General features: G+C 38.9%; 1 long non-coding RNA gene across 1 annotated transcript; it reads left to right on the plus strand.

The window, feature by feature from the left end:
- Positions 1-11,055: 11,055 nt before the first annotated feature.
- Positions 11,056-12,896, plus strand: LOC107815789 (uncharacterized). Its single transcript, XR_001654792.2, has 3 exons — positions 11,056-11,272; positions 11,660-11,948; positions 12,706-12,896. It is a non-coding gene; the product is annotated as an uncharacterized LOC107815789 (long non-coding RNA).
- The last annotated feature ends 758 nt before the right edge of the window (positions 12,897-13,654 follow it).

Consider the following 13,654-nt stretch of genomic DNA (forward strand, 5'->3'; position numbering starts at 1 on the left):
TTCTGGAGCATGAATGCATGAAACAATGGATAAAGACCCGATAGACTAGGCGACAAAGCATGTTCATAAGCCACCTCTCCAATCTTCTTAAGTATTTCAAAATGCCCAATATACCTAGGACTCAACTTTCCCTTCTTCCCGAATCTCATAACGCCATTCATAGGCGAAACTCGGAGTAGTACCTTCTCTCCTACCATGTAAGCAACATTGCGAACCTTTAGGTCGGCATAACTCTTCTGTCTTGACTGCGCTGTGCGAAGTCGATCCTGAATCAATTTAACCTTCTCCAAAGCATCCTAAACTAAATCAGTACCCAATAGCCTAGCTTTACCCGGCTCAAACCAACCCACCGGAGACCAACAACGTCTCCCATACTCATACGAAGCCCTCTGAATGCTCGATTGGTAGTTGTTATTGTAAGCAAACTCTACAAGTGGTAGAAACTGATCCTAAGAACCCCCAAAATCTATAACACAAGCACGTAGCATATCTTCTAATATTTGAATAGTGCGCTCGGACTGTGCGTCCGTCTGAGGGTAAAATGTTGTACTCAACTGAACCTGTGTGCCTAATTCTCGTTACACTACTCTCCAAAACTATGATGTAAACTACGTGCCCTGATCTGAAATGATGGTCACTAGCAGACCGTGTAGATGAACAATCTTACGGGTATAAATCTCAGCCAACCGCTCCGAAGAATAAGTAGTACCGACTGGAATAAAATGTGCGGACTTGGTCAACCGATCTACGATCATCCAAACAACATCAAACTTCCTAAAAGTCCGTGGGAGTCCGACTATGAAGTCCATGGCAATACGCTCCAATTTCCACTCTGGGATTTCAAGTCTCTAAAGCAATCCACTCGGTCTGTGGTGTTCGTACTTCACTTGTTGACAATTTAAACACTCAGCTACATACCCAACTATATCTTTTTTCATTTTTCTCCATCAATAGTGCTGCCTCAAATCCTGGTACATCTTGGCGGCACCCAGATGAATGGAATACCACGAATTGTGGGCTTCTTCAAGAATCAATTCACGTAGCCCATCTACATTTGGCATACAAATCCGACCCTGCATCCTCAACATCCCAACGTCCCCAATAGTAACATCTTTAGCATCACCGTGATGAACTGTGTCCTCTAGAACAAGCAAATGGGGGTCATCATACTGGCGCTCTCTGATGCGGTCATATAAGGAATACCAAGAAACCATACAAGCTAGAACCCTGCTGGGCTCCGAAACATCTAATCTCAAGAAATGATTGGCCAAGGTATGAACATCAACTGCAAGAGGCCTTTCACTAACATGAATGAATGCAAGGCTACCCATACTCACCGCCTTCATACTCAAGGCATCAACCACTATATTGGCCTTCCCGGGTTGATACAGAATGGTAATATCATAGTCCTTTTGCAACTCCAACCATCTTCGCTGCCTCAAATTTAGATCCTTCTTTTTGATTAAGTGTTGAAGAGTTTGATTATCTGCAAATACCTCACAAGACAAATCGTAGAGATAGTGTCTCCAAATATTCAATGCATGAAGGATGAATGCCAATTCTAAATTGTGAACAAGGTAGTTCTTTTCGTGTGGCTTCAACTGGAGCGAAGCATAAGCAATCACTCTACCCTCTTACATTAAGACACACCCAATACCGGTCTGAGAAGCATCACAAAGTGACGATAATACCCGGCCAAGTCGAGGAAACTCCAAATCTCAATAGCTGAAGATGGCTTGGGCCAACTCTGAACTGTCGTTATCTTCTTCAGATCCACCTTAATCCCCTCGCTGGACACTATGTGTCCCAAGAATGCCACCTAACTAAGACAAAACTCATACTTAGAGAATTTGGCATAATGTTTCTTCTCCCTAAGCCTCTATAGTACAATACTCAAATGTTGTGCATGTTCCTCCTAGCTACGTGAGTACAACAAAATTTCATCCATAAATACTACGACAAACAAATCAAGATACGACTGGAATACACTATACATCAAGTGCATAAATGATGTTGGGGCATTGGTCAGCCCAAATGACATCACGAGAAATTTATAGTGACCATAACGGGTTCTAAATGCCATTTTTAGAATATCCGAATCCCGAATTTTCAACTGGTGATACCCAGATCTCAAATCAATTTTGGAGAACACCCTCGCTCCCTGAAACTGGTCAAAATAAATCATCAATACGTGGCAAATGATAATTGTTCTTGATTGTAACTTTGTTCAACTGCATGTGGTCGATGCACATCCGCAAAATACCATTTTTCTTTTTCACGAACAGAATTGGTACACCCCAAGGTGAAACACTAGGCCTAATAACCACTTTTTCGAGAAGTTCCTGAAGTTTCTCTTTCAATTCATTCAATTCAGTTGGTGCCATACGATACGGAGGAATAAAAATGGGTTGAGTGCCCGGCACCAAGTCAATATTAAAGTTAATATCCCTGTTGGGTGGCATACCCTACAGGTCTATGGGAAATACATTCGGAAAGTCTCGCACTACCGGTACATAATCAATAGTAGGAGTGCCCGCATCAACATCTATCACAAAGGCCAAATATGACAAACACTCCTTCCCAACCATACATTGGGCCTTCAAATAAGAATTTACCCTACTAGGAACATAATATTGGAACCTCTCCACTCGACCTTCGGAAATCTTGGTATTACCAACGTCACCGTTGTTGCATGGCAATCCAAAATAGCATGACACGGAGACAACCAATCCATACCTAAGAGTATATTGAAATCAACCATACTAAGCAATAAGAGATCAACTCTAGTCTCCATTCTCCCAATAGTTATCACATACGACCGATACACAAGGTCCACAATAATAGTATCACCCACCGGCGTAGATACACAAACATATAAAACTAAGGACTTATGGGGCATATCTAGATAACGAACAAAATATGATGATACATACGAATATCTGGAACCAGGTTCAAATAATATAGAAGCTTCCATGTGGCACACTGAGACAATACCTGTGATCACTGCATCTGAATCAACGGCATCTAGCCTCGCAGTAATCACGTAAAATCGGGCATGACCGCCACCTGATCGACCTCCCCCTCTAGGGTGACCTCTAGCTTCCTATGTCCTACCCCGTGCTGACTGGGTTGTTGGCATAGAAGCTGGTGCATGAGTCATAGTTTGACTACTCCACCGAACTAGACCTCACAAAAAGCGGGGATAATATTTCCTCACATGACCCAGCTCTCCACACTCATAGCAATCCCTCTCGAAAAATTGTGGTAAGTTCTGAGATGGACCTCGAGAACCAGAAGAACCTAGTACAAATGAACCCTGAACTGATGATGCACGAGATAAACTCTGAGCTGGAAGTGCACTAAGAGAAGACTAACTCGGTCGAGCACTGTATGAACCATGGCTAGCTGATGCGCTACGATGAGTTGGACGAGCCATCTGAGCAGGCCTGTAAGGTCGACCCCTACCGTGATAGGACTATCCCTCAGAAGGAAAGCCGCTAGAATTACCCGAACCACGAGACCTATTGGCCTCTCTCTTCTCACGTTCCTGAGTACAAACCATTTCTAGTCGTTGAGCACTGTCAACAACCTCGTCAAATTTAGAACTTGCTACATTCCTTAGAGTCATAACAAAATGGAACTACTGGCTGAGGCCATTAATGAACCTCCTGATCTTCTCACGCTTAGTGGGAACCAACCAAACTGCATGCCGAGCCAATTCTAAAAACCGCATCTCATACTAGGTCACGGACAAGTCCTCCTGACGTAAATACTCAAACTACATGCGCAGTTCCTCTCTGCGGTTCATTGGCACAAACTTCTCCAGAAATAATACGGAGAACTCATACCATGAAAGTGGTACTGCACCAACTGGCTTGCTTCTCTCATAAGTCTCCCACCATCTGAAAGTTGCTCAGGTTAGCTAAAAAGTAGTAAATGAGACTCCACTGGTATCCAGAATGCCCCTTGTACGAAGCATCCGCTGGCATATGTCCAAGAAATGTTGAGCATCCTCTGACTCAGTTCCACTGAAAGTTAGAGGATGGACTCTCCCAAACCTCCCTAATTTTTTCTACTCCTCATCATTCATAATAGGACCTACTTGGGACTGAATAGCTGCAACCGGCTGGACTGGTAGTGCCCCCGTTATCTGAAGCCCCTGCACTACATGTATTGGAGTACGTTGGGTCTAAGCAGCTGCAGCCAGCTGGATTGGTAGTGCCCCCGGTATCTGAAGCCCCTGCACTACCTACTCTGGAGTATGGGCGACAGGGGTATGAGTACCTCCCCTGGATTGAGAAGTGGTTGGTATGGCCTGAGCACAAACCACCTGAGCAAGGCCAGTGCAAACTGTCAATATCTGGGCCAAAGCCTCCAGAAGGCCTGGAATCACAATAGGCACAACTTGTGCTTGAGCTGGCCTCGCCGGATCAACTATATCTGGAACCTGCTCCTGAGCTAGAGCAACTGGTGTTCTACAGGTGTTGCTCCAACTGCTGTACGAGCTACACCTCGACCTATACCACTGCCCCGGCCTCTTTTGGCCCTAACTGGTGGAACTAGTAGCTGACCGTCTGATCCGGTAGTATGTGTCCTCACCATATGTGAGAGAATAGAATAACAAAAATTTAGTTTTCCGAATCAACAAATTCACACGATAGAATACAAGAAAGTGAAACTTTCCTAAGGGTTTGGTAACCTCTCGAAGATAAATACAGACGTCTCCGTACCGATCCACAAAACTCTACTAAACCTGCTCATGACTCGTTAGACCTATGTAACCTATGTATCATAATACCAACTTCTCATGACCCTAAATCCACATGTCATGTTGGCGCCTATCTCAATACTAGGGAAGCCGACAATCTTAATAAGCCACAATTTTCTTTATGTTCGAAAACATAATATTTAAATTTAAGATAAAATCTCACAATACATTTATAAATACACTCCCAAAATCCAGTGTCACTGAGTACATGAATATTTAAATGATAACATAGTTTGGCTGATAAAACGCTGTCTGAAAAATATAGAACACCACAAACAACTGAAAGGAAAAAGAGTCAAGGTCTGCAGATGTCAAGCAGCTACCTTGATAGTCTCCAATAGATAAAACTCTGAAATCTAGCAGCCGCCGTATCCGGGAGTACCTGGATCTACACACGAGGTGCAGAGTGTAGTATGAGTATAACCAACTCAATAAGTAACAAGACTAACCTTTGGGCTGAAAGTAGTGATGAGCTCAACATGTACAGTCCAGTATAGAAATAATAGTACAGAAATGTAGGCATGCTTTCAAGTTCAACAGTTAAACTCAGTACAAGTAAAATAGATCAATTCTGAATGATATGAGGAATATGACATCTTTATATCTACATGCCAATGTACATGTTGTATGTGATGCACCTCAGTGAGAACCTCGTGTACTCACAATCACAAAATACTCAATCAGTTAGTACTGTATATGGCCAATCAAGCCCAGGGAAGATCCATCACACACACACACACACACACACACACATACACACACACACACACACACACACACATATATATATATATATATATATATATATATATATATATATATAGATACACACATCAATTGATAATCAGTCACTCACACTACATGAAATTAGATTATTAGTGGCAATATATAGCAGCGACCCTATAGGTTTCTACAATAGCTAAATTATTAGCAGTGACGTTAAAAGTCGCTACAGATGGTTAATGTTTAGCAACGACTTTTTTTAGGTCTCCTCTGATGTGGCTGAGATTTTCAGCCCTAGCTAAAAATAAAATTTTGGCTCTATAGTTTAGAAATGGCGTACGATAAAGTTCCGAAGGAGGTTTTGTGGAGATGTTTAGAGGCTAGAAGTGTACTTGTTGCCTACGTTAGGTTGATTTAGGACATGTATGATGGATTAAAGACCCGAATGAGGACGGTGGGTGGGGACTCAGACCATTTTCCGATTATGATGGGGTTGCATCAAGGGTCGGCACTCAGCCCTTTTTTGTTTGCTCTGGTGATGGATGTACTGACGCGCCACATCTAAGGGGAGGTGTCGTGGTGCGTGCTATTTGCAGATAATATTATATTGATTGACGAGATGCGAGATGGTGTGAACACGCAATTAGAGATATGGAGGCAGGCTCTGGAATCTAAAGGTTTCAAGTTGAGCAGGACCAGGACAGAATACTTGGAGTGTAAGTTCAGTGGTGAGACTCAAGGAGGAGAAGGGGAGGTGAGACTGGACTCGTAGGTCATCCCTAGGAGAGGGAGTTTTAAGTACCTAGGGTCTATTATTCAGGAGGGTGGGGATATTGATGATGCCACACATCGTATTGGGGCGGGATGGATGAAATGGAGACTCGCTTCTGGTGTTTTGTGTAACAAGAATGTGCCACCAAAACATAAGGGTAATTTCTACAGAGTCATGGTCAGACCAACGATGTTGTATGGGGCTGAGTGTTGGCCAGTCAAGATCGCTCATGTCCATAAGATGAAGGTAGCAGAGATGAGGATGTTAAGATAAATCTGCGGGCACACCAAGTTAGATAGAATCAGAAATGAGGTTATTCGCGACAAGGTGAGTGTGGGCCCTATTGAGGACAAGATGCGGAAAGTACGACTTATGTGGTTTGGTCATGTGAGGAGGAGGAGCACAAATGTAAAGGTGAGGAGGTGTGGGAGGTTGGAATTGGAGGTCCTATAGAGAGGTAGAGGTAGGTCAAAGAAGAGGTGGCGGGGAGAGGTGATTAGGCAAGACATGGCACAACTTCAGCTGACCGAGGACATGACCATTGATAGGAAGATATGAAGGTCGAGGATTAGGGTAGTAGATTAGGTAGTCTAGAGTGTTCATAGCAATAGTATTGGCACACACTCTCGTTTGCTGTTGGTAATAGGTTTTATGACTAACCGTTGTTTTCTTTCATTGTTGATCACCTTACTATCTGGTTATTTTTATTCTGTTTTTATATGGCTTCTTGGTATTGTCTCTTCTTGTCTATATTTTCATTAATGTGGTGCTTATACTTACCTGAGCCGAGGGTCTATTGGAAATAACCTCTCTATCCTCACAAGGTAGGGTAATATTTGCGTACACACTACCCTCCCCAAAACCAACGATGTGGGATATTACTGGGTATGTAGTTGTTGTTGTAGTTTTTGTGACGAGATTTTACATTCACTGGTAAATCTCTCTTGTAGAGACTGGGTCGCTCCTATACAGTAGATTTTTATTTTTAAAATAATAAAGAAAATAAAAATACCTATCCTAATTAAACATTGTCTGCTGGAACATATGCCCAAAACTCTCCTCTAGTGAAAGAATAGAAAGCACAAAACTCTCTATAAAGAATCGACCTTCTCTCTAGAATCAGCTCTCTCCTCAACAATAATTTCAGCCAAATTAAAATCCCTCAAATCAAAATGTGAATCTCATTTGTCACGTATATTCAGATATCTAATCTTTTCTTTTTTTTGGGAAAGAAGTTGCTCTACTTTAATCGATCGATTTCATAGAGGAAGAATCAAAGAAATGATTTCTATTCCTAATCGATTTCGTGCATCCTTTCCTTCTTATTTGTTACTATCTCATATCTAACTAAGATCCCATAAAGATTTATATAAGATATATTGGGTTTTTTTACAATGATTCTCTAAGACCAAATTTTCAACATGCAGTTAGGGATAATTATTGTTTTAGCAATTTCACATTTGTATTCTCAGATTTCATCTCAAATTTCTCTGAGCCCTTTGATAATCTATAGGAATACAACAAAAATAAAATCACATAGAAAGAATCATTTGAAGCGTATTTGGTGTTGTTATTGTGAATTCTCGGTCTTGACAGAATCTCACCTATATCTTTTCCTGGGTAAGTTAAAATCTTCTTCTTGAGAGACCCTTTACATGTCGACATTCCATTCTTATTTTGTTCTTATATGGTTATGTGCCTAAATTAGTAAACATGGAGTTTATAATTTTATAAGACAGGAATATGTTATTGTATGATTATAAGAAAAAATAATACTTCTTTGTGAATGATGTGGTGAAATTAGAGTCTCTTGTGGTTCTCGAGAGGTATTTCTATATTGTTAACGGTGCTTGAGAGGTAGTCTAAGTATGTGATCAACCTTTCCCTATGCATCTGTTTTCTTGTTTGTGTGTCTTACTAGTCTTCAACAATGTATATTGTTTTATTGTGTTATTCTTGTATGCAATCCAGATACTCTGGGCAGAGGATAACCATAATAACAAGAATTAAAGAGTACAAATTTTCTACAAGTACATCTGCTTCTGTCAAAGCGTACTTCCCTTACCTAATGCATTTCTAATCAACTATTAGCTTTTAATAGTTCTTGTGTTACTAAATTGTGTTTCATCTGCATTAATGCATCAGAAAGTAGTGAATTAGTGTATAACACACTGCCAATAAAGCTTTTCTGCTATAGCACAAACAAAAGTGTAATATGGCCATTATTTTGTCAAATGGAGTCCATCTCACATAAGCATAAGTATCTTTGCAAAGTGTAGACTTTGTTGGCAATATTCTTTGGGACCCAAAAATATTGTATTGTGTGTTGTACATCATTTGCACAAGTTGTATCTCTTCTTTTACACCTAAGAGTTCAAGACTTTTTTGCCTATAAAAGGGAAGGCCATTAGTTCATTTTAGACACACGAACAAGACTTGTCTTCAATTCTTGTTTCTTCCTTTCTTCCTTTATTAAGAGTGTTTTGTATGAGAGTTAAGTGTTGGGAAGCACTTGTATGAACCCTTTCTTTGGAGTGATCTTGTGAGGTTATTCTCTTAGGGTATTTGGGATTAATTAGAGTGTTTACTCTAATTTTGTACTCTCTTTTGTACTCTTATTGTTATAGTAAATTGCTCATCTCTGCTTGTGGACGTAGGTCACTTTGACCGAACCACGTTAAATTTGTGTCTTCTTTATCTACTTTAATTATCGCTGTTATCAACTTCCATTGTCTTTGTTATTGTCATTATACTGTTGTTTGGCTAAATTTCGCACTATCCGGGTTCCCGATTCTAACAAATTGGTATCAGAGCCGGATCTAATCGGGTTAGTTTCAATAGCCAAAATGACTCTAACAAAGACCTATGTTGAGAAATTTGATCGAAGTGCAAACTTCGGAATGTGACAATTAAAGATGGAAGCTATCCTAATTCAGGATGGCCTAGACTTGGCGTTGCAAGGAAAGGTGAAGAAGCCGGATAAAATGACGGACGAGGAGTTTGCCATCATAGACAAAAAGGCAAAAGCAGGTATCATTTTAAATCTCTCAAATGAGGTTTTACGTGAAGTTTCTGTAGAAACCACAGCTAAAGGCATGTGGGAAAAATTGAAAACCTTATATATGAAGAGGACGGTAGAAAATAGACTTTACCTGAAGCAGAAACTTTATACAATTCGTATAGGTTAAGGTACCTCTATTCTCTCTCATCTTGACACCTTTGTTCCATTCTTATGGATTTGAGTAATATAGATGCTGAAATTAAAGATGAGGATCAAGCCGTGTTACTGCTTTGTTCTCTACCCCCATCTTTTAAGCATATAAGAGATACTATACTTTATGCAAAGGATAATATCTCTTATAAGGATATTAAATCTATCTTAAAATCAAAAGAACAGATAGATAGTGATATTACTGGGGAAGCTAGTGGAACTCAAGCGGAAGTTGGCTTGTTTGTTAGGGGCAAATCCGACTCCAATTCCAGATACAATAATTTAGAGTGTCGCTATTGTCATAAGAAAGGTCACAATATCTCTGAATGCTATAAACTGAAAAATAAAGAAAAGCACAAAGAAAGAAAAAATGAGCACAAAAATACTGACACCGCCGAAACTAGTGTAGCAACTGATGAGATTGAGGGAACTACATTTTAAGCAACTAAAACTAGTTTAGATTCCGGTTGTTCATATCATATGTGTCATAGCAGGGACTTGTTTTCTACATATGATTCAGTTGCAGGTGGAGTTGTCCAATTGGGTAACAATGTTACTTGTAACGTTATTGGCAAAGGTACAATTTGGGTCAGAATGCACGATGATGTGGTGAGAACTCTTACCGATGTTAGATATGTTCCTGAGTTGAAGAAAAATCTCATTTCTCTAGGCACTTTAGAATCCCTTGGGTGCAAGTTCAATGGTGAAGGTGGAGTTCTGAAAATTTTTCAAGGTGCTCGTTTGATCATGAAAGCACACAGATCTGGTTCGTTGTATACTTTATTGGGATCAACTATTATAGGCCCTACTACAGTTTCGATAAATCGGACAATTTGTCTGATTTTGATGGCATTAAATTTTGACATATGCCCATTGGGGATTTTGCGGAGAGGTGGAGCAAATTTACTATATCATCCAAAATTAGGCTAAGGTGGAGATTTGTAATATGACCATTATTTTGTCAAATGGAGTCCATCTCACATATGCATAAGCATCTTTGCAAAGTGTCAACTTTGTTGGCAATATTCTTTGGGACCCAAAAATATTGCATTGTGTGTTGGATATCATTTGCATAAGTTGTATCTCTTCTTTTACACCTAAGATGTCAAAATTTTTTTGCCTATAAAAGGGAAGGCCATTAGTTCATTTTAGACACACGAACAAGACTTGTCTTCAATTCTCGTTTCTTCCTTTCTTCCTTTATTAAGAGTGTTTTGTATGAGAGTTAAGTGTTGGGAAGCACTTGTGTGAATCCTTTCTTTGGAGTGATCTTGTGAGGTTATTCTCTTAGGGTATTTGGGATTAATTAGAGTGTTTACTCTAATTTTGTACTCTCTTTTGTACTCTTATTGTTATAGTAAATTGTTCATCTCCGCTTGTGGAGGTAGGTCACTTTGACCGAACCACGTTAAATTTGTGTCTTCTTTATCTACTTTAATTGTCGTTGTTATCAACTTCCATTATCTTTGTTATTGTCATTATACCGTTGTTTGGCTAAATTCCGCACTACCCGGATTCCCGATCCCAACAAAAAGGGTAATATATGTTGCTATGATGAGAAAACTGACAACTTTATTGGTTTATCATAACTTTATACTACCCCTGCACATGTTTGGAACTGTCAATGCATCTTTTCAAACCTGTGACAACTTGTACGCGAGCAGCAGATAGATTGAGCGTGATTATCTAGGACTCATAAGGTCTTGTGAGATCTTTTTTCATTGTGGAAAGATCAGTGGATGAATGTTCTCACTGGAAACATTTCCATAAGATCATTTTATTCTCTTCCAAAGTTAAGGTGAACTACAGATTATCTGAATTAGTCATTCAAAGATTTCTCCTCCATGTTTAGAGCCTCTTAACATATCTTGATTAAAATTTCTTTATATTTCTTTTTTGATTCTCTTCTGATGCTTGAAGTTTTATGTCTATATCTCATTGTTGAAAGTTCTCTGTATGTTTGTCCTTATTAGACTTACAATGAAATTAGTTCGTGATGCTTAAAACTTTATGTCTACATCTTATTTTGAAAGGTTCTCTGTATTTTTGTCCTAATTAGACTGAATGAAATTAATTCGTAATGTTTGAATCATTAATTTCATAACAAAATTAGCGGTGAAGTAAAATTAGTGAATTAATATTTCTCTAGTCTGATTATTCATTTTCTTTTTATGTGATGTTGTAGGAAATGAAAGGAACTAGACGAGGAAAACGTGAGAGAGGTGGGACGAGTTGTGGCCGTGAAAAGTTTCAAGGACGTGACAATTTTGGAGCAACGTCTCAGCCACACATACATATCGGACATGTATCTGGTGCATCTGTAGAGATAGGACAACCATGTAACCCGAGTCAAGGACCTTTACAGACCGGACGAGTATCTACTAACTCTCTCCAAATACCTTCTTTAGAAACACAATCATCATGAAATGTAGCAGAAACTGTGCATCGCTCTCCAGAGGCTGAAAATTGTGCAAGTTAGTTTTCTTTTTTTGTTGTTTTGTGAAAATTATTTTTACTGATTGAGCAGAGCTACTAATGAACAACAAGAGATTAAATATATAAAATATTATTCTGCTATTGGGCGTATTTAAGTTTTATTGTTCAATGTTGATGTTAATTGATGCAAACTAGATGCACCTTTTCGAGTTTATTTCTGTATTCTGATTAATATTGCTTTTGCGAGTTGGCAATTTCCGTAATCTTTTGAAATTTATTTTGGTTCTTGTGGGATCCTTTTCTTGGCTTACCTGAATAGAAAAGTTCATAGTCATTTCTTTAAACTTCTTGTAGCTATTTAACTGATAGTGCATGTGCAAAAATGCAGTAACAAAAATTTGAGATAAGTGTTCAGGCAGTTTTGGACTGTCTTGGTTGTTAATGCAGATTAGTTATTTACGTAGGTTCAGTGAATGAAAAATTATAAGCACATGAAATTGGGTAATTAAGGCTAGGACAGGGGTAGAGCTAAAGTTGGAAGAGGCTTCTATTCCTCGCATTGTCCAATGCCTCTACTTTATCCGGCTTTCGTGCAACTGTTGTATTCTCATTCTTTTGCTGCCTCAAAACTTATGTTCTCACACTTGTGCCATTTCATTTCACAATTGAAATAGCATAGAACAAATTTACTTTGTGTTATACTAATGTATTAGCTTATACTTTATTCGTTTATGCATGTTTTTGGATATAACAAATCTCATTATGTTCCTTATATATATTGCTTTTGTCTAGCAGGGACAAGGCAGTTAAACAGTGGTATCGTTCAAGGATGGTGTCGAGCAAAGAGCAGCTACAAGTCACTTAATATTTTATCTTTTTTGGGATATGTATATGCGTACAATTACAATGCACAATGAAGTGTCGTGTAGTATATATGTAATTGACTTTTTAGTAATGATAATATTTATAATATTCGGTTTGAGAAATTCATTTGGTGTTTGTTAAATAATATTGGTAGTCAATTGATATGAATATCCCTATATAAAATTTTAGAGAATTAGGTTCCAACTAGCATGGAAATATATATAATTTTGGTCATTACAGTTGATGAGAAAATAAGTTTTAGTGCAGACATAGTTTTGCCACAACAAATTAGTAATTGTTGCGATATAAAAGTTTTCACTGTAGGTTTCTTTCTTTTGCAACAACTTTAGTTGCTACCGAAATATATTGTATCTTTCATGGTTTAATCTTTTGTGGCGACACCCGCCGCTACGAAAAGCCATTTATAGTGGCGACATAATCTTGCCACTGAACATAAATGTGTTTGTGGCGATGCTAGTCGCTGCTAAAGGTGAATATACAGTGGCATCCCATCTAATATTTGTTCTTGTGGAACAATTTTTTGTAGCATTATATTTAACCTTTTGTGGCAACTATGTTGCCGCAAAATATGTTCTTTTAGCGGCGACTTCAAATGTCGTCACAAATAACTTTCAGTTACGGTTGTGCTTGTGGCAATACAAAAGTCACCACTGATACCATTTAGCAGCGACTAACCGGGATTTTGTAGCGACTTTGGTCGACACAATAAGGGTGATTTCTAGTAGTGTCAGTACTGTATAAGACCAATCCAGCCCCAACTAGTATAAATATTTCGGGAAAGATATATGCCCAGGGAAGATCCATCCATATTATAAAAAAAATAGAAGGCAACTTCATGTCTTGGGAAATCCATCCCAAT

The sequence above is a fragment of the Nicotiana tabacum genome, chromosome 12 (genome assembly GCF_000715075.1).
Source record: "Nicotiana tabacum cultivar K326 chromosome 12, ASM71507v2, whole genome shotgun sequence".
In the NCBI taxonomy this organism is placed as follows: domain Eukaryota; kingdom Viridiplantae; phylum Streptophyta; class Magnoliopsida; order Solanales; family Solanaceae; genus Nicotiana; species Nicotiana tabacum.